We start from the raw sequence: 13,115 nt of genomic DNA on the forward strand, positions 1-13,115 counted from the left end.
GGAGGGGCAGGGAACAACAGGAAACAAAAAGGAAAGGCCTTGGTTGGGAGGCGGGGAGAGAAGGGAGGTCACACACCCAGGAAAACCTGAGCAGGCCAGTCTCTGGGTCTCTCCTGCAGTGCTGCAGTAAACCCTGTGGAGAACATAAGAACATAAGAGAAGCCCTGTTGGATCAGGCCAATGCCCATCCAGTCCAACACTCTGTCACACAGTGGCCAATATATGTATTTATATACATATATATATACACACACAAATATACATGCACACACAAACACACACATATATATATATATATATACATACATACATACTGTGGGTAATAGCCACTGATGGACCTCTGCTCCATATTTTTATCCAATCCCCACTTGAAGCTGGCTATGCTTGTAGCCGCCACCACCTCCTGTGGCAGTGAATTCCACGTGTTAATCACCCTTTGGTTGAAGAAGGACTTCCTTTTATCCGTTTTAACCCGACTGCTCAGCAATTTCATTGAATGCCCACGAGTTCTTGTATTGTGAGAAAGGAAGAAAAGTACTTCTTTCTCTACCTTCTCTATCCCTGGCATAATCTTGTAAACCTCTATCATGTCACCCTGCAGTCGACGTTTCTCCAAGCTAAACAGCCCCAAGCATTTTAACCTTTCTTCACAGGGAAAGTGTTCCAAACCTTTAATCATTCGTCGCCCTTTTCTGCACTTTTTCCAATGCTATAATATCCTTTTTGAGGTGCTTGCTGATTGCTGAGCTCGGGGAAGGCTGAGTCAACCTCGAGCCGGCTACCTGAAAACCCAGCTTCCGCCAGGGATCGAACTCAGGTCATGACCAGAACTGCACACAGTATTCCAAATGACACCACACCATCGATTTATACGGGGGTATTACGATACTGGCTGATTTGTTTTCAATTCCCTTCCTAATAATTCCCGGCACGGCGTTGGCCCTTTTTATTGCAATCGCACACTGTCTTGACATTTTCAGGCCCCTAGGCACTCAAAATCTTGGGAGGAGGGGCCTTCCAAATTATCTCAGAGTTGGAATGCCCATCCCATTGCCCACGGCCCCCGCTGCAGCCTGTAGGCCCCTTCTCAAAAGTCTTTTTAACAAAGTGGTGGAGAAGTAAAAAAAAGAAAGGTAAAAGCGAAGGTAGTCCCCTGTGTATGCACCAGTCGTTTTCGATTCTGGAGTGACGTTGCTTGGCACAACGTTTTCACGGCAGGGAGTGGTTTGTCGTTGCCTTCCCCAGTCATCTACGCTTTCCCCCCAGCAAGCTGGGGACTCATTTGACCAACCTCGGAAGGATGGAAGGCTGAGTCAACCTCGAGCCGGCTACCTGAACCAGCTTTCGCTGGGATCGAACTCAGGTCATGAGCAGAGGGCTCCGACTGCAGTACTGCAGCTTTACCATTCTGCGCCACGGGGCTCTTTAAAGGAATGGTCCCCTGTACAAGCATCAGTCGTTTCCGAAGCTGGGGTGACGTTGCTTTCACAACGTTTTCGCAGCAGACTTTCTACAGGGTGGTTTCCATTGCCTTCCCCAGTCCTCTACACTCCCCCCCCCCCAGCAAGCTGGGGAATCATTTGACCGACCTCAGAAGGATGGAAGGCGGAGTCAACCTCAAGCCGGCTACCTGAAAACCCAGCTTCCGCCGGGGATCGAACTCAGGTCGTGAGCAGAGCTTAGGACTGCAGTACTGCAGCTTTAACACTCTGCTTAGGACTGAAGCTTTAACACTCTGCGCCGCAAGGCAAACCTGGAGATGACACCAGCGGCCACATCAGGCAAGTCGGGCAAAGAGCGGCTCAGTTGCTGGCTGTGGCTGCAACCAGGGAGAGAATGGGGGGAAGCTATTCCGGGGCCCCTAAAGGTGTGGGGGCCCATAGACCAGCGCCTGCTTGGCCTAATTGTTACTCCAGCCCTGCGACTCCTGGCACTACAGCCAAGAACCCCTTTCCTTCGCTTGCCTCCAAAGCCGGCCTCGGGCCAGCTGGCATGGTAGGGGGGGCGGGCTTGCGCCACAGCTGGGTGCGACGGAGACGCCACCTTTTGGCCTAGGCGGGCGCAGCCGGTCGGCGTCGCCGGTTTCCATTTCGAGCACCTGTCAGCAATCAGTTCAGCTCGCTCCCGGGGCAGCAGGTGACGCGGCGGTGGCTCTTCGAAAGGCCTTTGCTCGTCAAGTCCCGACAGCCCGGAGGGTTTGCTAGGGATAACAGGTGGCCAGGCTGCAAGCCAACCCCTGTGCGCCACGCAAGCCTTCCCAGATGCACCGCATCCCCATAGATCGCTGGGGGTTTGCCTGGAGGGGAGCCTCCACCTGCATCTCCCCCACCCCCCCAAGCCCGTTTGTCCCTGCTGATTCTTTGGGCCGATCTGGGAAGCGCCTCCAAAGCCGACATGTGAAAAAGCCATTAAGAGATTCCCCGAGCCCGAGGAACACCGGCTCCTTTTGGAGCAGGCTTATTTTTAAACCCAAATGCCATATATCCTTTGAATGTCCCGATGCCCTGTGATGCTCGATATAGGAAATGAAAGCAACCAGGAATTCCGGGGCTCTGTCGGATAGATTAGCGCGAGAGCCCGGATCTCCTACCTGCCGCTGACAGAACAGGAGAGGGACCTCGGAGACTGGCCTTATGCGGAAATGTTCAGGCCGGATCCCATGGAGGGAGGGGAGGGGGCAGGAGAGAGAGGAACGAAGCGCTTTCCAAGAACAAGGGACAACGTCCTCAGTAAGATCACAAATCTGTTCTTAGCAAGAAGCAGCGCCTGGTTCTAAATCGGCTCGGAAGGGAATGGAGCAGGAATGACACACGCCAAGCTGGGCTATAGGCGGCGTCCGCAGTTTGATATCGCATTTCTCCTGTCTGATTTTGGATGAAACAGGGCTTGGGGCTCCTCTGTCATTTCCAAGAGGATCCAAGAGAATTTGGGGGGAGGGGGAGGACTGAACTACTGAACATCTGTAATCTTTCAATGAAATCTGCCTCCGTTCCTGAGGACTGGAAGGTAGCATATGTCACCCCCATCTTTAAAAAGGGTTCCAGAGGAAATCTGGGAAATTACAGGCCTGTCAGTCTGACTTCAATACCAGGAAAGTTTGTAGAAACCATTATCAAGGGCAGAATGAGTAGGCACATTGATGAACACGGGTTATTGAGGAAGACTCAGCATGGGTTCTGCAAGGGAAGATCTTGCCTCACTAACCTGTTACATTTCTTTGACCCGTTCCAGCTTGTCTAGATCCTTCTTAAAATATGGTGCCCAAAACTGAACACAACAGACTGAGCCGTGTGGAAAACAAGCAGGGAATCACAGTTCATAAGAGAAGCCATGTTGGATCAGGCCAATGGCCCCTCCAGTCAAACACTCTGTGTCACATAAGAACATAAGAGAAGCCATGTTGGATCAGGCCCATGGCCCCTCCAGTCCAGCACTCTGTGTCACATAAGAACATAAGAGAAGCCCTGTTGGATCAGGCCAGTGGCCCCTCCAGTCCAACACTCTGTGTCACATAAGAACATAAGAGAAGCCATGTTTGATCAGGCCAGTGGCCCATCCAGTCCAATACTCTGTGTCACACAGTGGCCAAAACATTGTTTTATATATATATATATACACACACACACACACACACACACACACACTGTGGATAATAGCAACTGATGGACCTCTACTCCATATTTTTATCCAATCCCCTCTTGAAGCTGGCTATGCTTGTAGCCGCCACCCCCTCCTGTGGCAGTGAATTCCACATGTTAATCACCCTTTGGGTGAAGAAGGACTTCCTTTTATCCATTTTAACCCGACTGCTCAGCGATTTCAGTGAATGCCCACGAGTTCTTGTATTGTGAGAAAGGGAGAAAAGGACTTCTTCCTCTACTTTCTCCATCCCATGCAGAATCTTCTTCAGAGGAGGAAGCCCTGGAGTGGTGTGATGGCCCCTCCTCCAAAAACGCAGTTTCTTGCAGAACTCCCAAGTCCTCATTCCCTTTTGAAACAAAGCCAGGGCAGATACATGTGGCTGAAATTAATGCATGGTCCTTCCTTAGTACGCTAGCGAAAAATGTTGTCAGTACACAGCCAACCCCTTGGGGTTTCCACGGCAAGGGATGAGCAGAGTGGTGTTTACCGTTGCCTCTCTGTGCGTAGCAACCTGGACTTCCTGGATGCTTTCCAATCCAAGTACTCGGGGCTTCTTTTGAGCAGGAACACACAGGAATGCAGTTCCGGCTGGCTTGGCACCAGGGGGTGTGGCCTATGATGCAAATGAGTTCCTGCTGGCCTGCAAATACTAACCAGAGCTGAATTTTCTTCACTTCTGAGATCTGGTGATATCGGGCTAGCCTGCGCCACCATGGTTGGACTTCCATCTTCCCTCCCTTTCTAGAGAGTCATCTGGTGTAGTGGTTAAGTGAGCAGACCCTTATCTGGGAGAACCGGGTTCGATTCCCCACTCCTCCACTTGCAGCTGCTGGAATGGCCTTGGGTCAGCCAGAGCTCTCTTCTCTGGGAGAACCGGGTTTGATTACCCACTCCTCCACTTGCACATCCTGGAATGGCCTTGGGTCAGTCATAGCTCTCTTATCTGGGAGACCCAGGTTTGATTCCCCACGCCTCCACTTGCAGCTGCTGGAATGGCCTTGAGTCAGCCATAGCTCTCTTATCTGGGAGAACTAGGTTTGATTCCCCACGCCTCCACTTGCAGCTGCTGGAATGGCCTTGGGTCAGCCATAGCTCTCTTATCTGGGAGAACCGGGTTTGATTCCCCACTCCTCCACTTGCACCTGCTGGAATGGCCTTGGGTCAGCCACAGCTCTCACAGGAGTTGTCCTTGAAAGAGCAGCTACTGTAAGGGCTCTCTCAGCCCCACCCACCTCACAGAGCTTCTGTTGTGGGGCGAGAAGATATAGGAGATTGTAAGCTGGTCCGAGACTCTGATTCAGAGAGAAGGGGAGGGTATAAATCTGCATTCTTATTATTATTATTATTATTCTGATTCTCCAGAATTGAATTTTGAGCTTAGAAGCTCCTCAGAGCAGGTCTGTCTTCCATCACCAAGGCCACAAAGTCACTTCAATCTGATCACAAAGATGATGACCTTTTCCTTCTTTACGGAAAGTCCTGTTTGTGGGGACGGCCCTTCAAGGCAACATGGCCCTCCAATGAAGAGGGCACAGTTTCTACATTGGAACAGCGTCAGTTCTTGAACCCTCCCAGGAAGTCCTGGACTGGAGAGCTGCATGTTCCATTGCAGCTCTGGGCAAAAGACAGAAAGGGCAACTAGAACGATTAAAGGGCTGGAACACTTTCCCTCTTTCTCCTTCATGGGGAGATTATCGGCATTAGCGCACGCAATAACGCAACACCATCATGCAACGTCTAATATTCGGCTGGGTTTGCAAACTCACAGAATAAATCATCGTTATGTCTTCTAGCACCCACCATCACTGGGGAGTCTCTGATTTGAAGGCCATCCCCTGCAATGGGAACTCCTGTGTTCCAATCCTAGAATCCTAGAGTTGGAAGGGACCTGTAAGGTCATCTAGTCCAACCCCCTGCACAATGCAGGGAACTCACAACCACCTCCCCCTAAATTCACAGGATACTCACTGCTGTCAGATGGCCATCCAGCCTCTGTTTAAAAGCCTCCAAGGAAGGAGAGCTCACCACCTCCCAAGGAGGAAGCCTGTTCCACTGAGGAACCGCTCTAAAATCACAAACACCTCCCCCTAAATTCACAGGATCTTCATTGCTGTCAGATGGCCATCTAGCCTCTGTGTAAAAACCTCCAAGGAAGGAGAGCCCACCACCTCCCAAGGAGGAAGCCTATTCCACTGAGGAATCAGGAAGTTCTTCCTAATGTTGAGTCGGAAACTCTTTGGATTTAATTTCAACCCACTGGTTCTGGTCCTACCTTCTGGGGCAACAGAAAACAATTCCACACCATCCTCTCTAGGACAGCCCTTCAAGTACTTGAAGATGGTGATCGTATCACCTCTCAGCCACCTCCTCTCCAGGCTAAACATCCCCAGCTCCTTCAACCTTTCCTCATAGGACTTGGTCTCCAGACCCCTCACCATCTTCGTCGCCCTCCTCTGGACCCATTCCAGCTTAGAATAATAGAATCATTGAGTTGGAAGGGACCTCCAGGGTCATCTAGTCCAACCCCCTGCACAACGCTGGAAACTCACAAACACCTCCCCCTAAATTCACAGGCTCTTCATTGCTATCAAATGGCCATCTAGGCACTGTTGAAAAACTTCCAAGGAAGGAGAGCCCACCACCTCCTGAGGAAGCCTGTTCCACTGAGGAACTGCTCTAATGGTCAGGAAGTTCTTCCTAATATTGAGCCGGAAACTCTTTTGATTTAATTTCAACCCGTTGGTTCTGGTCCTACCTTCCGGGGCCACAGAAAACAATTCCAGCCCATCCTCTATATGACAGCCCTTCAAGTACTTGAAGATGGCAATCCTATCACCTCTCAGCCGCCTCCTCTCTAGGCTAAACATGCCCAGCTCCTTCAACCTTTCCTCATAGGACTTGGTCTCCAGACCCCTCATCATCTTCGTTGCCCTCCTCTGGACCCCTTCCAGCTTGTCTAGATCCTTCTTAAAATGAGGTGCCCAAAACTGAACACAACAGACTGAGCCGTGTGGACAACAAGCAGGGAATCACAGTTCAGATGAGATTATAAGTCGCCCTCTGAAATATGCCACTAGTCTAATATTCTATTGATCACCTTACAGAAAGTTTACTGCTCCCTTTAAAACAAGCGTCAAAGTGCTATTTTAAACAGTGTCTAACTATGTAAGCCAGCGAAGGAGAAATTAGCAAGGGAATCACACCTTTGCTCACTGCCAAGGCTTCCATTTCATCAGCATCCCTTAAGCCTGGGCCAGCCGACGGCACCCCACGCTTCAGCCATGGCTTCTCCAGCCTCCATTTCCCAAGCAAGAAATAATGAGGATTGGCGTGAGGATTGGTGGAGCAATGGGAAGGGGCCGTGGCTCAATGGAAGAGCATCTGCTTGGCATGCGGAAAGCCCCAGGTTCAATCCCTGGCATCTCCAGCTAAAAGGACCAGGAAGGAGATGAGGGGAAAGGCCTCCACTGGACGCCTTGGGGAGATGCCACCAAGCTGAGTAGACAATTCTGACGCTGAGGGTCTGATTTGGTACAAGGGTAAGGTAAGGTAAGGTAAATTTATTTTTGTATCCCGCCCTCCCCCGCCAAAGGCAGGCTCAGGGCGGCTCACAGACATGGGACGACCATGATTTCAATAAAATACAATCGAGACAAAAGACAAATTAAAATACAATTAAATTACCGTTATAGATTAGGTTAAAATAGATAAAACAGCTGTTATAAGTTAATCGTTAAGGTGCTACAGTTCACAGACATGTGTAAGATGGATAGATGGCTAAAAGTCAATTTAGCCGGGTTCTATCTTGAAAGCAAGCTGAAAGAGGATGGTTTTGCAAGCCCTGCGGAACTGATTCAAGTCCCGCAGGGCTCGCACCACCTCTGGAAGTTGATTCCACCATCGGGGGGCCATTGCTGAAAAGGCTTGCTCCCTCGTTGTTTTCAATCTAGCCTCTCTTGGCCCAGGGATTTTTAAAAGGTTTTGAGAACTAGATCTCAGTGCTCTCTGGGGAACATAAAGGGCAGCTTTATGTGTGTTCATAGGCGACTGCCCTTTCTCAAAGGGCGTCTACAGCATGGACCATCTAGGCAGGCCTGTGCCTGAATCTCAATGACTCTCCACTGAGAGGTGCCACATTTCCATGATGCCCAAAGCCTTGACACCCGTTTGGCTTGCAGGGTATCCACATTTGCATCATCAAAGTGTTGGCCTAGATCCCCTTGGTGGTAAGTGAAGAAGACAAGGAAGCAAGTGCTGAGTCAAAAGGCGGAACAGTCTTGGCTTTGGCAGCCAACCCAGATACAAACCAGGAAGGAGTGGGGCACAGAGCTTGAACATGCCACGGGGAATCTGAAGCCCCATCTGTAGATATTCAGGTCACTCCTGGAGCAGAGACCACCCCAACACCTTCCCCCAAGAAGGTCTATTATTTATCTGTTTGATTGTTGGTTTTTAATTGTTTTACCATGTTGGAATCTGCCCTGAGCCTATTATAGGACAGGACAGACTATAAATTTGCATAAATAAACAAACAAACAAACCAGCCAGCCAGCCACAGAACAGTCTGCTTCCAAGACAAAGGAATATCAAAAGAGCCCTGCTGGATCAGACCAGTGAGGGTCCATCTAGTGCAGCCACCTGTCTCACACAGGGGCCAACCAGTTCCTCTGGAGGGTCAAGAACAGGGCAGAGAGGCCGAGGCCTTCCCCTGAGAAGAACCTCAGAAGAGCCCTGCTGGATCAGACCAGGGAGGGTCCATCTAATCCAGCATCCTGTCCCACACAGGGGCCAACCAGTTCCTCTGGAGGGACAACAACAGGGCAAAGAGGCAGAGGCCTTCCCCTGAGAAGAACATCAGAAGAGCCCTGTTGGGTCAGATCAGTGAGGGTCCATCTCGTCCAGCCTCCTGTCTCACACAGCAGCCAACCAGTTCCTCTGGAGGGCCAACAACAGGGCAGAGGCCGAGGCCTTCCCCTGAGAAGAACCTCAGAAGAGCCCTGCTGGATCAGACCAGGGAGGGTCCATCTAATCCAGCATCCTGTCCCACAAAGGGGCCAACCAGTTCCTCTGGAGGGCCAACAACAGGGCAGAGGCTGAGGCCTTCCCCTGAGAAGAACATCAGAAGAGCCCTGCTGGATCAGACCGGTGAGGATACATCTAGTCCAGCACCCTGTCTCCAATAGTAGACAACCAGTTCCTCTGGTGGGCCAACAACAGGGCAACAGGGGCAGAGAGGCTGAGACCTTCTCTTGATACTGCCTCCTGGCTCTGGGATTCAGAGGATCAATGGCTCTGGATGTGGAGGTTCCCTATAAGAACATCAGAAGAGCCCTGCTGGATCAGACCAGTGAGGGTCCATCTAGTCCAGCATCCCATCTCACACAGTGGCCAACCAGTTCCTCTGGAGGGCCAACAGCAGGGCATAAAGCCTGAGGCCTCCCCTGAGAAGAACCTCAGAAGAGCCCTGATGGATCAGACCACGGAGGGTCCATCTAGTCCAGCATCCCGTCTCACACAGGGGCCAACCAGTTCCTCTCGAGGTCCAAAAGCAGGGCAGAGAGGCCAAGGCCTTCATTAAAACATCAGAAGAGCCCTGCTGGGTCAGACCACTGAGGGTCCATCGGTTCCAGCCTCTTGTCTCACACAGTGGCCAACCAGTTCCTCTGGAGGGCCAACAACAGGGCATAGAGCCTGAGGCCTCCCCTGAGAAGAACCTCAGAAGAGCCCTGATGGATCAGACCACGGAGGGTCCATCTAGTCCAGCATCCCGTCTCACACAGGGGCCAACCAGTTCCTCTGGAGGGCCAACAGCAGGGCATAGAGCCTGAGGCCTCCCCTGAGAAGAACCTCAGAAGAGCCCTGATGGATCAGACCACGGAGGGTCCATCTAGTCCAGCATCCCGTCTCACACAGGGGCCAACCAGTTCCTCTCGAGGTCCAAAAGCAGGGCAGAGAGGCCAAGGCCTTCATTAAAACATCAGAAGAGCCCTGCTCGATCAGACCACTGAGGGTCCATCAGTTCCAGCCTCTTGTCTCACACAGTGGCCAACCAGTTCCTCTGGAGGGCCAACAACAGGGCAGAGAGGCCGAGGCCTTCCCCTGTGGTTTTCTCTTGGCTCCAGGATTTCAGAGGATTAGTTCCCCTGAAGGTGGAGGTTCCCCCACAACCACCATGGCTAGTAGACACTGATAGACTGATCCTCCATGAAACCACCTATTCTCTTGCTCTCCCAAGATGACAAGGCCCTAAGAGGGAGGGCAGCGACAGAACATGCTATTATTAAATTTTCACCCTCTCCTGCATTTAATTCTCATAGCAAACCTGTGAAGTAGGTCAGGATGAGAGTGTCTGATTGGCCCAAGGTCAACCCGCAAGCTTCACAGCACAGCGAGGATTTGAACCTGCTTCTCCCATATCCTGGTCCAATGCTGTAGATCAGGGGTGTCAAACATGAGGCCCTGGGGCCAAATCAGGCCCCCGGGGGTTCCTATCAGGCCCTCAAGCAACTGGCTGTCATCTGATTCCTTCTCCCTCTTTCTTGCTTCCTTCTGCATCACAGCTTGTTCTGCCCGGCTCCTTCAATTGCACTGCAGAGCTACTGAGCCAAGCCTCTCTTCCTTCTATTGGCTGAGGCTCCCCACCCCTACTGGTCCCCTGGGGAAGGAAGGAAAGAGCCAGAGCTGCCTTTGCCCAGTTCCCTGGATCCCACGGGAGAAATACAACAAAAGCACCTTTAAGGCCCACGAGTGTTAATGTTTTTCCTTTAAATACAATTTTAATTGTGCTCGTCTCTGTCTTTTAAAAAGTTTATGTCTCTGCTACCAAATCTTAAATAGGCGCACGCATGGCCTGGCCCGACAAAGTCTCATTTATGTCAGATTCGACCCTCCCAACAAGAGTTCGACACCCCTACTCTAGATGGCAGGAGAGTCACACTCCAGGCCACAGAACACAACCCTTCAAGGTGGGCCATGTGACTAGCCGGCCTGGGAGCTGTCCACGGTGCTGAAGATCTGGCAGCTACTTCTTGCCTCGGCAGCAGCATCTCACCAAGGGCCATCCAGTCCTCCCTCTAAGCTGTGGAGTCTTGGGAGCAAAAATTCTACTCTGTGAGCTGCTGGCATTGAAGTTGTGAGCTGCGGCATAAATTAGTGTGCTCTGGGGTCATCCTTCCTGAGCTAAAACAAAAAGTCCTTTTCTCCCTTTCTCACAATACGAGAACTCGTGGGCATTCAATGAAATACAGAGCAGTCGGGTTAGAACGGATAAAAGAAAGTCCTTCTTCACCCAAAGGGTGATTGACATGTGGAATTCACGGCCACAGGAGGTGGTGGCGGCCACAAGCATAGCCAGCTTTAAAAGGGGATTGGATAAAAATATGGAGCAGAGGTCCATCAGTGGCTTTGGCCGCAGTGTATTGTTGGAACTCTCTGTCCGTAGCAGTGATGCTCCCTATTCTGGGTGCTTGGGGGGGGGGGCACAATGTGAGGGCTTCTAGTGTCTTGGTCCCACTGATGGAACTCCTGATGGCACCTGGATTTCTTGGCCATTGTGTGACACAGAGGGTTGGACTGGATGGGCCATTGGCCTGATCCAGCATGGCTTCTCTTATGTTCTTATGTGACACAGAGGGTTGGACTGGAGGGGCCATTGGCCTGATCCAACAGGGCTTCTCTTATGTTCTTCTGTGACACAGAGGGTTGGACTGGATGGGCCATTGGCCTGATCCAACAAGACTTTTCTTACGTTATTATGTCTGAGGCAGTGATGCTCTATCTTCTTGGTGTTTGGAGGGCAAGAGTGGGAAAACTTCTGGAGTTCTGGCCTCACTGGTGGACCTCCTGATGGCACTTGGGGGGTTTTTGGCTATTGTGTGGCACAAAGGGTTGGCCTGGATGGGCCACTGGCCTGATCCAACATGGCTTCTCTTAGGTTCTTATGTGTGACACAGAGTGTTGGACTGGAGGGGCCACTGGCCTGATCCAACATGGTCCCAGGTTCAATCTCTGGCATCTCCAAAAAAGGGTCCAGGCAAATAGGTGTGAAAAACCTCAGCTTGAGACCCTGGAGAGCCGCTGCCAGTCTGAGAAGACAATACTAACTTTGATGGACCAAAGGTCTGATTCAGTATAAGGCAGCTTCATATGTTCATATGAGCACACGGTGCAGCTGCCTTATACTGCTTCAGCTGCCTTAGACACTGCTTCATGTGTTCAAGATAACATTGTGCCAGAACCATGGTCAGAAAACACACATGTACTGAACCCAAACAAAGCAGAATTACACTCATGTCTTTCTATTCTAGCGGCCCCGTGGGCGCAGAGTGCTAAAGCAGCAGTACTGCAGTCCTGTGATCTGAACTTTCTGCTCACGACCTGAGTTTGATCCCGGCGGAAGCAGGATTCAGGTAGCCGGCCCGAGGTTGACTCAGCCTTCCATTCTTCCGAGGTCGGTCAAATGAGCACCCAGCTTGCAGGGCGGGGGGGGAAGTGTAGATGACTGGGGAAGGCAATGGCAAACCACCCCCGTCAAAAGTCTGCCGTGAAAACGTTGTGAAAGCAACGTCACCCCAGAGTCGGAAACGACTGGTGCTTGCACAGGGGACCTTTCCTTTAAAGAGCCCCGTGGCGCAGAATGGTGAAGCTGCAGTACTGCAGTCGGAGCCCTCTGCTCGTGACCTGAGTTCAAGAGTTTTGAAAGCCCTTCAAGAAAGAATCTGAAACATGGGCTATCTCCAGGTGCCCTGAGGTTCAAACAAAGGGAGGAGAAGATTGCCGTAACTCCCGCTCCCCGTTTTTGCTGACCCTTCCCTAAGGAACTGAGGGTGGTCCTTCCCTATGGAGCTGAGGGTGACAAACTTTGTTCTCTCACCTCTTTTTACCCCTGTAACAACTCCGCATGGTAGGGAGTTACGATCTGAGGGAGAGAGTGATCTTCTTGACTGGACAGATATGTGAATCTTGGTCACCACAGTCTGAGCCTAAGTTGTTAACAGCAACACAAGGCTGGTTCTCCACCATGGCTGTCGGAGTGGCTTGGGAAATTCAGCATCAGAGGAAAGGCAAACTCTGCAATCCCAGTTATAGACCACTGCGGCTGGCAGGTAGGGTGGGGGAGGCAGCAAGTGAAGAAGAAGACCATAGATTTATACCCCGCCCTCTCTGAATCAGAGGCTCAGAGCAGCTTACAATCTCCTATATCTTCTTCCCCCACAACAGACACCCTGTGAGGTGGGTGCGGCTGAGAGAGCTCTCCCAGAAACAGCCCTTTCAAGGACACCTCCTAAAGGAGCTATAAGAACATAAGAGAAGCCATGTTGGATCAGGTCAATGGCCCATCCAGTCCAACACTCTGTGTCACACATAAGAACCTAAGAGAAGCCATGTTGGATCAGGCCAGTGGCCCCTCCAATCCAACACTCTGTGTCATACAGTGGTCAAAAAAATGATACACACACACACACACACACACA

The sequence above is a fragment of the Heteronotia binoei genome, chromosome 7 (genome assembly GCF_032191835.1).
Source record: "Heteronotia binoei isolate CCM8104 ecotype False Entrance Well chromosome 7, APGP_CSIRO_Hbin_v1, whole genome shotgun sequence".
NCBI lineage: Eukaryota > Metazoa > Chordata > Lepidosauria > Squamata > Gekkonidae > Heteronotia > Heteronotia binoei.